Source organism: Mytilus californianus, unplaced genomic scaffold (assembly GCF_021869535.1).
Source record: "Mytilus californianus isolate M0D057914Y unplaced genomic scaffold, xbMytCali1.0.p SCAF_1, whole genome shotgun sequence".
In the NCBI taxonomy this organism is placed as follows: Eukaryota; Metazoa; Mollusca; class Bivalvia; order Mytilida; family Mytilidae; genus Mytilus; species Mytilus californianus.
In genome coordinates this window covers 115,778,621-115,790,658 of record NW_026262581.1, presented here as the reverse complement: position 1 = coordinate 115,790,658, position 12,038 = coordinate 115,778,621, and the positions used below count along the sequence as shown (strand labels likewise).

At 34.8% G+C, this 12,038-nt stretch overlaps 1 non-coding gene across 1 annotated transcript; it reads right to left on the bottom strand.

Annotated features, from left to right (window-relative positions):
* Positions 1-11,293: 11,293 nt before the first annotated feature.
* On the bottom strand, positions 11,294-11,412 carry LOC127716796 (U5 spliceosomal RNA). The gene has a single exon (XR_007989127.1). It is a non-coding gene; the product is annotated as a U5 spliceosomal RNA (small nuclear RNA).
* Positions 11,413-12,038: the final 626 nt, after the last annotated feature.

Below are 12,038 nucleotides of genomic sequence, written 5' to 3'. Positions count from 1 at the left end.
AGCTTTCTGCGACAAAAATTCGTTTGTGTTTATCTTTTGAAACAAAAAAGTTAGGTATGTCTGTTCAAAAGAATGAAATGTCCAAGAAACCGAAATTTTGAGCAAATGTCTAAAATTTCGACCCCATTTATCTCTAAAAGTAGCACATGAAGGTATATTTTTATTACCTTCTAGTAGTCCTTTGTTAACTTATATTGATCATTGTCATTTTGCTTTGTTTCTTCTGTTACCTATTCTAAGATCGGACTCGGACTTCGTTTAAACTGAATTTTACTATGCGTATTGCTGTGTGCTTGTATATTCCACTTTGGATAGCGGTATAGGGGTGGGTTAATATATCACAAAACATTTTTAACCCCGCCGCTTTTTTTGGGGCAGCCCCGATATTCCGACACCCCATTGGTCCCGAACGCCATTAGTCCGATGCCCCATTGGTCTACGCCCCAATAGTCCGACACGGAATAATTGATCAGTAGTTAATATCTTTTTATATTAGAAAGCCTGATGACGAGTTTATTTAATATTAGAATTGTGTTTAGAACCGAACACCTTGTCCATCGACTGGTCCAAGTTATCAGGTTAGGTTGGTAGACATGTATTTGTTAAAATATTGGGAAATATTCAATAGAATGATCGAGACGAGGACCTCGTTGTCTTCTGTGACTAAAAAACGAGTTCTATTAATATCTTAACTACAGTACACATTTTGTCAAACTCCGTGTTGAGGTATCACTGTGACTTTGAAATGAAGAACAGCAATAAAAGTGCTTTTTGTATGTTTTTTTTTGTGCATTTGCTGATTTTGTGTCATGGATGGATACCCCATATCCTTTGTTTTTCTATTAAACTAGTAAGAATATAATTTGTGAAGTTTTGTCAAACTACTTGCATGCAGATCTCTCCCAAAGCAGACAATTAAGACAGTTAATGCTAGCTCGAACATGTCTAATGCCTTCCAAATAGAACACTTGTAAAGTTGACGTGTTCTCCGTAAGAAATCTGTTTTGACTATACGAGTTCACAACAACAATATACGAGCTGGTAAATATTAATGATGAAAACAACAAATAAACTAGGTCAATAATTTCATCATTTTCTAGACATCTAACAAATAGGGAGATTAGATGGTTATGGAGTTTTGTATGAAATCCGTATGTTGCTATGCAATAAACCACTTCTGATCCTATCGGACCAACCTCTATGTGTTTTTCTAGTGACTGTATATGTCATAGGAACATGTCAGTATGCCATATTTCTGAAGCTAGAGCAGACAAGTTTAGAAAAATTAAGCGATATGAAGCAAGGGCTAACTCTTTTGTAATTAGGTCACTAAGGCAAATTCAAAGAAATTTATTTTAATGTGCACAATGAATATGCAAGAAATTTAAGACCGGAATATCTTCTCACAAAAAAATATGTTGTAATGTCAAAGTAAAAGGCTATACATCCACAGACACTTGTATCTGCCAAAAATTACCTAATATGCATATAGGTTATATTTTCAGAGATAAGTGTCTGAGTATACATCAGTTATTGTGACATGCCATGCATCCACGTGCCAAATATTAAATCTCCGTAAAAATATAACAAAATTATGCTGCAAAGATAATTACTGCACGAGAATTTATAAAACATACATAATAGATTGGTACATGTAAAGTTTTGTTTTTGTTTTATGTTCTTGCGTCCTAACTCTCATTATATTCATGTGTCAATGTCAGAGAAGTGTTGTGGGTTGCTAGAGTTTTTTTCACGTGTTTACTTGTGCTGTGCAATCGATAGAAGTTTCGACCGGTAATCGATTATTTGTAAATCGGAAATGAGAAGATTAGTTTTTAAAGAGGAAAAATAAAACACGAATGGAAATAACAATGTACAGAAATAGAGTTTGTTGTTTTAAGAATATGCAATTACAAATATAATCGCTGATAATAAAAGGCTATTCGTGTATGATTGATTTTTTTGGGGGTTTTTAATGTCCAGTGGCAAATGTTTTATGTATTTTTGATACAAGTTCATTCTGACTGCAAATTTCATCCGTTTTATCAAAGTTTCAACCTAAATAAAGTCTTCGTATATATAACCCATTAGCATTGATTGAACAATTTTACTATCGATGTTTCGAACAAACTTTTAACCTCGCTATTTTTCGATTATGTTATCAATTAACAACTCGACAACTTTCAGTTTTGAAAGTTTTCGATCTATAAGTTCGTGTAGATGAACAGAAATCATCATTCTTGAAAAAAATATTCATTTCGCATGGTAAAACGATACTTTTTTTTGATAATGACAGTTTCCGAGACTAAATTACGTGAACGATGACAGACTGCACTACTGAGGACTGTTCTTCACATTTTCTTTTTAGTGAAGTGTTTTTTCCCATAGAACACACCGTGTGGAACCTCTAGCATTTGTTAGTCTTGAGTGTTTTTTTTTAAAATTTGGTTCATTTGTTTGTTTCGGTGTTTAGCGCGGAGTCCATTTCGCTGAACTAATATATATATTATTGTTTAAGGGCCAGCTGAAGCCCGCCTCCGGGTACGGGATTTTCTACGTGCGATGACCAATTGGTGGCTTTGTGGTGTTTTCTGCTCTTTGGTCGGGTTGTTGTCTCTTTGACGCCTTCCCAGTTTCAATTCTCTACCCTATACTACATAGAAATGGAAAGTTCACAATCTCTTTTGTCGTAAAGTTTTGTTCTCAATCGATCATCATTGTCAATTTCTATATGGATTAATATGGATTGTTGAAAATTGAATTGATGTCAAGTACAGGTGACTCGTCAGACGTGACATAAATATAACGGTGACATGTAGTTACTGAGAAAACTCATCTTAGCAAAAAAAATATTGTTTATAACTGATGTGTTATAAAAAGGTTAACATCATTTGACTGCATCCAGAAGAACATACTCCTCGAACAAGGACAAGACAAGTAAAAACTGGCACTGCCAACTGATGCTCCTCGAACTGCACAATAAAAAAGAGAAAACATTTTTATTGTAAGAGTTCAAAATACTACTATGTTTGGAGGGACAAATAAACAGGTACTGTTCTTGCTTATCTATCACCTGAAAAAATATGCACCAATTAAATGTAGGATATTATAAGGTAGCAATACACAGTTAGAAAAAAAACTTGAAATTGACACTCATTATTTTTAAACACCCTCTTTCCCTTCCTTTCTAACAAATAAGGCTTAATATTTGTGTTATGCATGTGTATATTTATAGAAAGAGAATCTTCCATAGATTTGATTTCTAATGGTTATAATGGTGAAATATAATCTCTTTTTGGTGTAACCATGGCAACAATCTGCATTTATTTGATACAAAATATTGCAAAAAAGGGGGTGAACATGTCACAAAAGTCTCCAAAATTTGGTCCAAAGGAAAATTTCAATCAATTACAGTGATACCTTTCCTGAAATCATAGACATATATCTATCAAGAGGTCCAAAAAAAATCATATGCGTTTCTGCTCGTTTTTCCATAAAATTGAATTGAAAAGATCAAGCGTCAAATCTTTGTTGCTAAACACTACAATAACTTATGGACCTATGGGCGGTACGGATAGGAAAATACAGACTGTCAAACAGAAAAATGGCCTATAAAACATGCTAAAAACAATCTAAATGTTCATATAAACCCACTAAGAAGGCTATATTATTCTTCAATTATCTAAAAATCAATTTTATTGTACAAAAACTTTCATATTTAAAAAATTCACCATGGCCATAATGCGAAACTAAACTTCTAACTGTGTATTGCTACCTAATACCTAATCAACTTAAATAAACTGTTGACACAGAGATATGTCTTGCCTGTCCGGATAAAATTCAGAAAAAGTCAATCTGATGGACAGCTACATTGCTTCTTAATTCAAAGTCGCTGAACCGTGACCTAGGGGCCAGGGCCTCAAAATAGTCGTCAAACTGATATGTACTGATAGTAATGCAACTTCATACAAAATATCATTGATCTTTCATAAGTAAAATCTATCAAACTAACTTGAGCAGAAACCTTAACATTGAAAATTGCTAGTTAATTCAAAGTTGCTGGACCATGACCTAGGGGGCAGGGCCTCGAAATAGTCGTCAAACTGATATATGTACTGACAGTAATGCAACTTTATATTTATATCAATGATCTATCACAAGTAGTTCCTATCAAACGAACTTAAGCAGAAAACTTAACAATTGTTGACACCACCGCCGCAGCCATCGCCCCAGCCGTAACCGGAAAAGCAATCCCTATGTCTTGCTTTTCACGAGTTTCATCACAAGCGAGACAAAAATCTATTTTAGTAACAGTGATCTTGACCTTTGACTCCCAAAATCTATTGTCTTCTTCGCCTTATCTATACTGTAAAGTGCAAGGGGTTTATTTTTGTTAATTGCATAAATTTTAACTTCAAAGCAGATTAGAATCACAGGAAAGGAAAATGTCAAAATAACCACACAATTCAGGTTTTGAACTTGAAATTTAAACTCAAGAACAATAAACCACTTTACAGTATGAATCTTCTGTCTGTAAAATTTTATTCTAATCAAGCAAGGGAAACTCAAGCTTCTATCATGAATCATTTTTCCATTTTTTCCCTATTATTAGTGACAGTAACCTTGACATTTGGCCCAAAAATTAAAAGGTTTCTCCAAATTCCAAATATCTTACATCTGTATAAGTTTCATTCCAATCAAGCAAGGGACACTTAAGAAACCATTTTCATTTTTTTTTCTATTTTTAGTTAATTAACTCATCATAATTACCTGGATACAGCAACCTTGACCTTTGAACCAAAATCAAAAGACTTCTTCAACTTCCAAATATCTTACATCTGTATAAGTTTCATTCCAATCAAGCAAGGGACACCTAAGAAACCATCCAGAACCCATTTTCGAATTGGTTTCTATTTTTATAAGCAGTGACCTTGTCCTTCGATCTGTTAACTCCAAAAGCAACAATTAAGCTTCTGACAATTCCCTATATTTTTCATGTCTATAAGTATTATTTCAATCAATCAAGGGAAATTTAAGTTACCATCTGGAAACCATTTTTTTTAAATAAAAATCTATTTTTACTAACAGTGTTATTAACCTTTGACCCATGAGCCCCAAAATTGACAGTATTCTTCCCCTTTCCTATACCTTTTATCTGTCTGGTCAATTTTATTTAAAATTTAACCCAACCAGAATTTGATGACTATATGGTATATATAGATAACGTTAGAAACTATTTTTAGAGCTGTGATGACAGCAATACCTGTTACTTAAATTTACATTATTTTCGTATTACATATATCTGCTCTTGCTACTAGAAGCTTATATTATGTATAAGTGTTGTTTATTGATGACACATCATAGTTTGCATGTGTGTAGCAAATGTTTGGTACTGACATGCCTCTGGCTGCATGATCACTCCTTATTTGGTTATAAGGCAAAGGAGTGATACATACCCTTCTCAAATTTCCCCAGGATGCTAGGTAGTTGTTCATTTTGAGTTTTGCTGCTGACAGGGAAAGTCATACATTAGTTATCATAAAGTTACAAATGTCCATGGGGCTTGGTCCATCTATACCAAGTGTCGTCGACAGGGCCTGGAGCTAAATTACATTTAATGACTTGGGGGAAATGAGAAATTAGACCAGTGGTCAATTTCGAAAGGGAGTTTTGAAATTGAAGAAAACCACTGGTTTGCTGAGACTGCTCCCATATACAGTGAGTAGTTGAAGGTGATTAAAGGGAGGTGGGTGGGTATTTTGTAACTTTATGATAACTAATGTATGACTTTCCCTGTCAGCAGCAAAACTCAAAATGAACAACTACCTAGCATCCTGGGGAAATTTGAGAAGGGTATGTATCACTCCTTTGCCTTATAACCAAATAAGGAGTGATCATGCAGCCAGAGGCATGTCAGTACCAAACATTTGCTACACACATGCAAACTATGATGTGTCATCAATAAACAACACTTATACATAATATAAGCTTCTATTTATTCTATGACTCCAGGGACTTAGGTATATGACAGAAGGGCTGAAATCCATAACTTAACAGTAGCAACTATGACATTGACGATACGACGGATGCAGCAAGTAATGACTTTATTCATTGTTAAGTCTGTATTCTATTTTCTGTGGTTTATCGATAATGATTCATGTACCTTGTTTAGCTAGTTGATTCTTGTTTAGGTGTTCCTCATGATTAAGTAAACTGTGACTTTGTTAAAACTCCTCTTTTTAAAGGTGATCTTGGTGATTCTTTTATACCCTGTATTTGTAGCTCTCTTGTTTAGGTGTTCTCTGGTATTCTTTTATACCCTGTATTTGTAGCTCTCTTGTTTAGGTGTTCTCTGGTATTCTTTTATACCCTGTATTTGTAGCTCTCTTGTTTAGGTGTTCTCTGGTATTCTTTTATACCCAGTATTTGTAACTTATTTCTTAACATACTCCTGCAGTGTTGACAACCTTGACAATAAACGAGACCTTCAGACTTGGACATTCCTATAAGATTGAAACAGACAATCCAGTATAACCAAATAGTATATCAATGAGTTTGCTGCTGACAACAAGATTATTTAATTTCTATTTTTTATTAATAAAATATATAAATAATTTGGCCCTTGGGAGTCAAGTACTCAGCAAAGGGAAATTTAGCTCCAGGCCCTGTCGACGACACTTGGTATAGATGGACCAAGCCCCATGGACATGGACACTCCGTCAACCAACCGGAACCAGATGAGTTCCTATAAGGGGATGAAGCGTTGCTCCATCTCATAGCAGGTGGCTACGATAAAAGGGGGTTAGATTGACGGTGGAGAGAGAAATAAATGTAGATGTATTACATTTAATGACTTGGGGGAAATGAGAAATTAGACCAGTGGTCAATTTCGAAAGGGTCCAAAAAGTCAGGTGTGAAACAGCTGAGTGACCCCCAAGGTAATAAATGGGAAAAATTGGGTTTTAAGGAATGAAACCTTCAACTACACACTGTGGAATTCTATTAAACACAATTTAAGCTGTACATAGTTTAATGATATAACACACAACTGACTAATTCATGAAAATAGAATGTGTAAGAGTTAACATGTAATCTTAGTGCTACCTAGATTTATATATATATATACATACATAATATACATAATAACTGTACAAATTTTAACTGTTACAAATTTGTTGCTGTGCGTTCTTAATAGAAGATTTCTCTGTCCTAACATATCGACAGTAACTATCAGAACTCCATCTACCTAATGTTTTAATTAAGTGATCTTCAATATTAGTTTTACCAGCACTGGTTGCTGCACCTATACGAAAAGAATGTCCATTATATAGGGCGGCTTGGTATCCACAGGCTTCTAATAAAATTTTTAAATTTGTAATAAAATATTTTCTTTCTAAAGCTGAAAGATTTTCATTAATGAACCATGGATCTGAAAGTGCACATTTTCCTTTAACTGATCTTAATTGTAAGTAGTTCTTTAAAGTTGTATAAGGGCATAGGATATTATTTAGCCTATGCAATTGTATATCAATGCCTTTCCTAAAAGGATCTGTTTTTGACTGCTTTAGGTGAAGAATTGCAAAATCTTCATAAAATGTAACATCAGAAACACATAAATTAGATTCTGAATCAAAGTTAGATGCATTATCTACAGTAAATTCACCACAACGTAAAAAACCATGAAATGCTACAATACAAACAGTTTCAAACATTAAGTCTATAAATTCTGAAAAAAAGCCTCTCTTCAGTTTAACACACATTTGCTTTAGTATGTCAGAAGTAATTGGAAATCTTGGCCTGACTGACTGTTTTTGTGAACGTTTAACCGACTTTAGAAATAAAGAGAGTCGAACCATTGATTTGTGGTCTCTGTCTGATGATTGAAAGGGTGAGGGAATATCGTCCATGAGGCACATGTATCTAATACCACAAATATACAGCTTAATAGTAGAATATTGTAACTTCAGAATTTGAAAAGAATGACCAACAAAATAAATTAAAAGTTCTTCAGAAATGGGAGGTAATTTGTTCCCATTCAGGTTGACCCCATTTAAAAGTAAAAATGTTTTGAAATGGTTATATCCTGTTTCATAAACAGCTCTTGTCCTCATAGCTACTGCATTAGACCATAGTGTGTTGACTGTGTTTGTTAAGACCACATTACTTCTGACACACTTGGGCATATATGAGGGTGCTGCTCTGCCTGTGGAGCCAGTTTTCGGAAGCGAGTCATCTGAAAACGAGACAAAGCATCAGAAATTTGGTTAATATGACCAGGTACATGTTTAGCACTAAAATGAAAATTAAACTTAGCTGCACACCATGTTAGTTGACGCATAAGTTTCATGATTTCTAAACATTTAGAGCGTCCCTTTCTGACAATAGCAACAGTAGCTTCATTATCACACCAAAATAATATCTTTTTACAGGGCCAGAGGTGGCTCCATAACAATGCTGCTACTACAATAGGGTATAACTCAAGGAAAGCCATTGACAAATTGTCAGTTAAAGTAGGTAAATTAACAGGCCAATATGAAGAGAACCATTTGCCTTGAAAATATCCCCCAAAGCCTATTGTAGAAGCAGCATCTGTATATAATTCAAAGTCATAACTGGATGTAAAATAACAATCATGAAACATAGTGATGCCATTCCAGTTTGACAAAAATCTCAACCAAAATTCTAAATCTACCTTACATTCTTTAGTTAAATGTACAAATTCATTTAAATGTTTAACAGTAGTTGACAAATTAATTAGGTACGACAAAAAAGATCTGCCAGGTAAAATAACTCTTGTGGCAAAATTAAAATGTCCTAACAACTGTAATAACTGTCTCTTTGTACAAGATGATTTTGACAACAATTTGGAAATAAACTCGCATATTCTCTGTACTTTAATATTTGGAAGTCTTGCTTCCATTTTGTTTGAATCTAAAATAATACCTAAATACTCTAGACAAGTAACTGGTCCTTCAGTCTTGTGTTTGGCTATTGGAATATTTAAACGTTTAAAAATGGTCATCATTATAGCCATGCTTCTTTCACCATCTTCACTTGGGTGATCAATAGTAAGAAAATCATCAAGTAGATGTAAAATGTTCTTAATCTTATAATTTTTCTCTGCAATATGGCAAATTGCCTGTGACACTGTGTCAAAAATTTTAGGACTAGACCGGCAGCCAAAAGTTAATCTTACATAATAATAATAAAAAGACTGCCATTTGAAACAAAATAAAGGCCACTGGGATGGCAAGTAAGGACAAATTTTGAACGCGTCGGATATGTCATATTTACATAGTGTACTGTTCCTTCCTAATTTTAGAATAATTCTTATAGCGTCATCAATTTTAACATAAGACATGGAACATTCTTCTTTATCAATCATATCATTAATACTTAGAAAACTGTCATTGTCATGTGGAGATGAAAGATCTAAAATCAAACGTTTCTTCCCAGAGTATTTTCCTTCAGCAACACCCAGTGGACTCACTCTATAATTTGCAGAAGGTACGGACTGAAAAGGTCCATGTACAAAGCCTTTTTGGCATTCAGTTTTAATTAACTCTGATACAACTAAAACCTGAGACCTTGCAGAAAAATTATTTTTACACTCTTTAGATTCTGAAATTTCCCCTTGAACTAAACAATCAAAACCTTGTCTCAGACCATTACATAGATATAATACAAAATTTTTATCAGGATGTGATGATAACTCTTCCTCTAATTTATCAACATTTACTGGTGTTGAAGCTTCATAAAAGAACTTTTCCTTGGATAGTCATCCTGAATTTGGTTTCTCCAATTTATTTCCCTTGGAGGACACTGAAGATGTTGAAGAATGAACAGGCACATTGCTATTGGATTTCCTACAGGTTGAGGCACCATGGCCTGTTGCACGACATTTTGTACACTTGTGGAGGAGATAACACACTTTCCTATAACAACCTTTAGGATTATTGAAATTATTGCACATTTCCAGACCTTCATGAAATACTCTTGAACGACCTTGCTTGTCTACGGATTGTAGGTTGCTAGATGAATATGATCTTGAAGAGGAATTTTCAACCTGGACTGATGATTGCAATGGGCAGTATTGTGTAGCATGATCAATTAAATTACAGATTTTACACACGTTTACTGAGGATCCCGCTGTTATCAAAGAAAGGATGTCACGATCACGAAGGCTCCAATCAACCTTAACATGCCTTTCCCTCAGAAGTGCTGCTGCCTTTGCTGTAAAAATTTTATGATAGTCATAAAATTTTGGGCCATAGAAATTATTAATGTTAATAATGTCAGCTTCATAGGCATCTAATTCATCCCGACGGTCTGGGTAGGCACCACACATAATTCTTTTGAATTTTCCAAAAGCTTGAATAAACTCTTGGATTGATAGATGCCTGTTTAATCTTGGGTCTGCTTTATTTGCTAAATTGACATGCACCCCGTCTGCAATTATGGAATGGTTTACAGGAGACTCAAAATTGGGAATAAGGAGAGCGCCTAAGTTTACATCCTTACCCTCAATAATGCTCCTTTGTAATGATGGAGACACAATATCCACATTTGAGAATGCATCAGATCGGACTCCAGCTGTAGGGCACAGAGTTGTGGACAAATATCCAAGAGATGGTGTTGTTGACAGTGGCAGTGTTGGGCGGTTCTGTACGGATCCGTGCACGGCTAGTGGTACGTCCTCCATATTTCTATTCTGGTACCACTGCGCTAGATCAAATTTCTTTGCAGGACCGCTTTCTGTACTTTTTTGGTTGGCGATAAGGCTGACTGTCTGTTGGAGACCTGACGCGCATTGTGCTACAGACTGCGACACTATACTGAAAGATTGGATAATGGCAGCCATGTTGTTGCCACCGACGCTGTCGAACTGCGCACTTCCGGTTGAATCGTTGACATCGCTCCGCGAACTACTTTCATCAGCTGTTGGATGACGCAATCCGTCGGTATCATTCGCGGTACTGTCTGAGGCACTCCCGGAGTGTTGTGCTATAGGATTCAGCACGACATGTTCTGGATCACTAACATGTTCATCGTTCTGGGCGATATTACCGTTACTATTTTGGCGATCTTTATTTTCTAAATAAAATTGTTTAAGAACGGTTTTAGCAACATTTTTGGGTACAATAATCCCCAACTGCTGCAGTTTTATCCTAAGTTGCTGTGACGTCCAATTGTCTGGATTATTTAAGTCCAAATGTCTATTTGAATACGGTTGATTTCTTGAATTTCTTCTGGAAGCCATAATTATTGAAAGTTCAATATCTTTGCTTTTTTTACCCTGACCAATACAGGGCTGCAAAAATAGTCTATAGACTCATTAATTTGTTCCTCTCCACGGAAATCTTTAGTAAAAGGCGAAAGATTTATTCGTGGATTGAAGAGAAACCAGTGGGATTATCTTACTAATAGAAACTTTGTGTTTTAACATTGCTATATTTAACATTCACTTTTACTTAGCAATTTCAAAGAACATTTTAGTAACTGTTACAAAGATATTGAACTTTCAATAATTATGGCTTCCAGAAGAAATTCAAGAAATCAACCGTATTCAAATAGACATTTGGACTTAAATAATCCAGACAATTGGACGTCACAGCAACTTAGGATAAAACTGCAGCAGTTGGGGATTATTGTACCCAAAAATGTTGCTAAAACCGTTCTTAAACAATTTTATTTAGAAAATAAAGATCGCCAAAATAGTAACGGTAATATCGCCCAGAACGATGAACATGTTAGTGATCCAGAACATGTCGTGCTGAATCTATGGAACGCCACAGCTGTCTTATGTGGAACTCTGATATTACTTTATGTTGTTTTATTATTACTTGATGATATTTTGTCTTTACTTAATATGGTTTTGACATTACGTAATGATGTTTTGATATAACTCAATATGGAATAGTCATTACTTAATGATATTTCGATATTACACGATATGGTTTCGTATTGACTTGATATAGTTTTGTCATTACTCAATATGGTTTTGTCATTACTCGATGTGGTTTCACCATTATTTAATG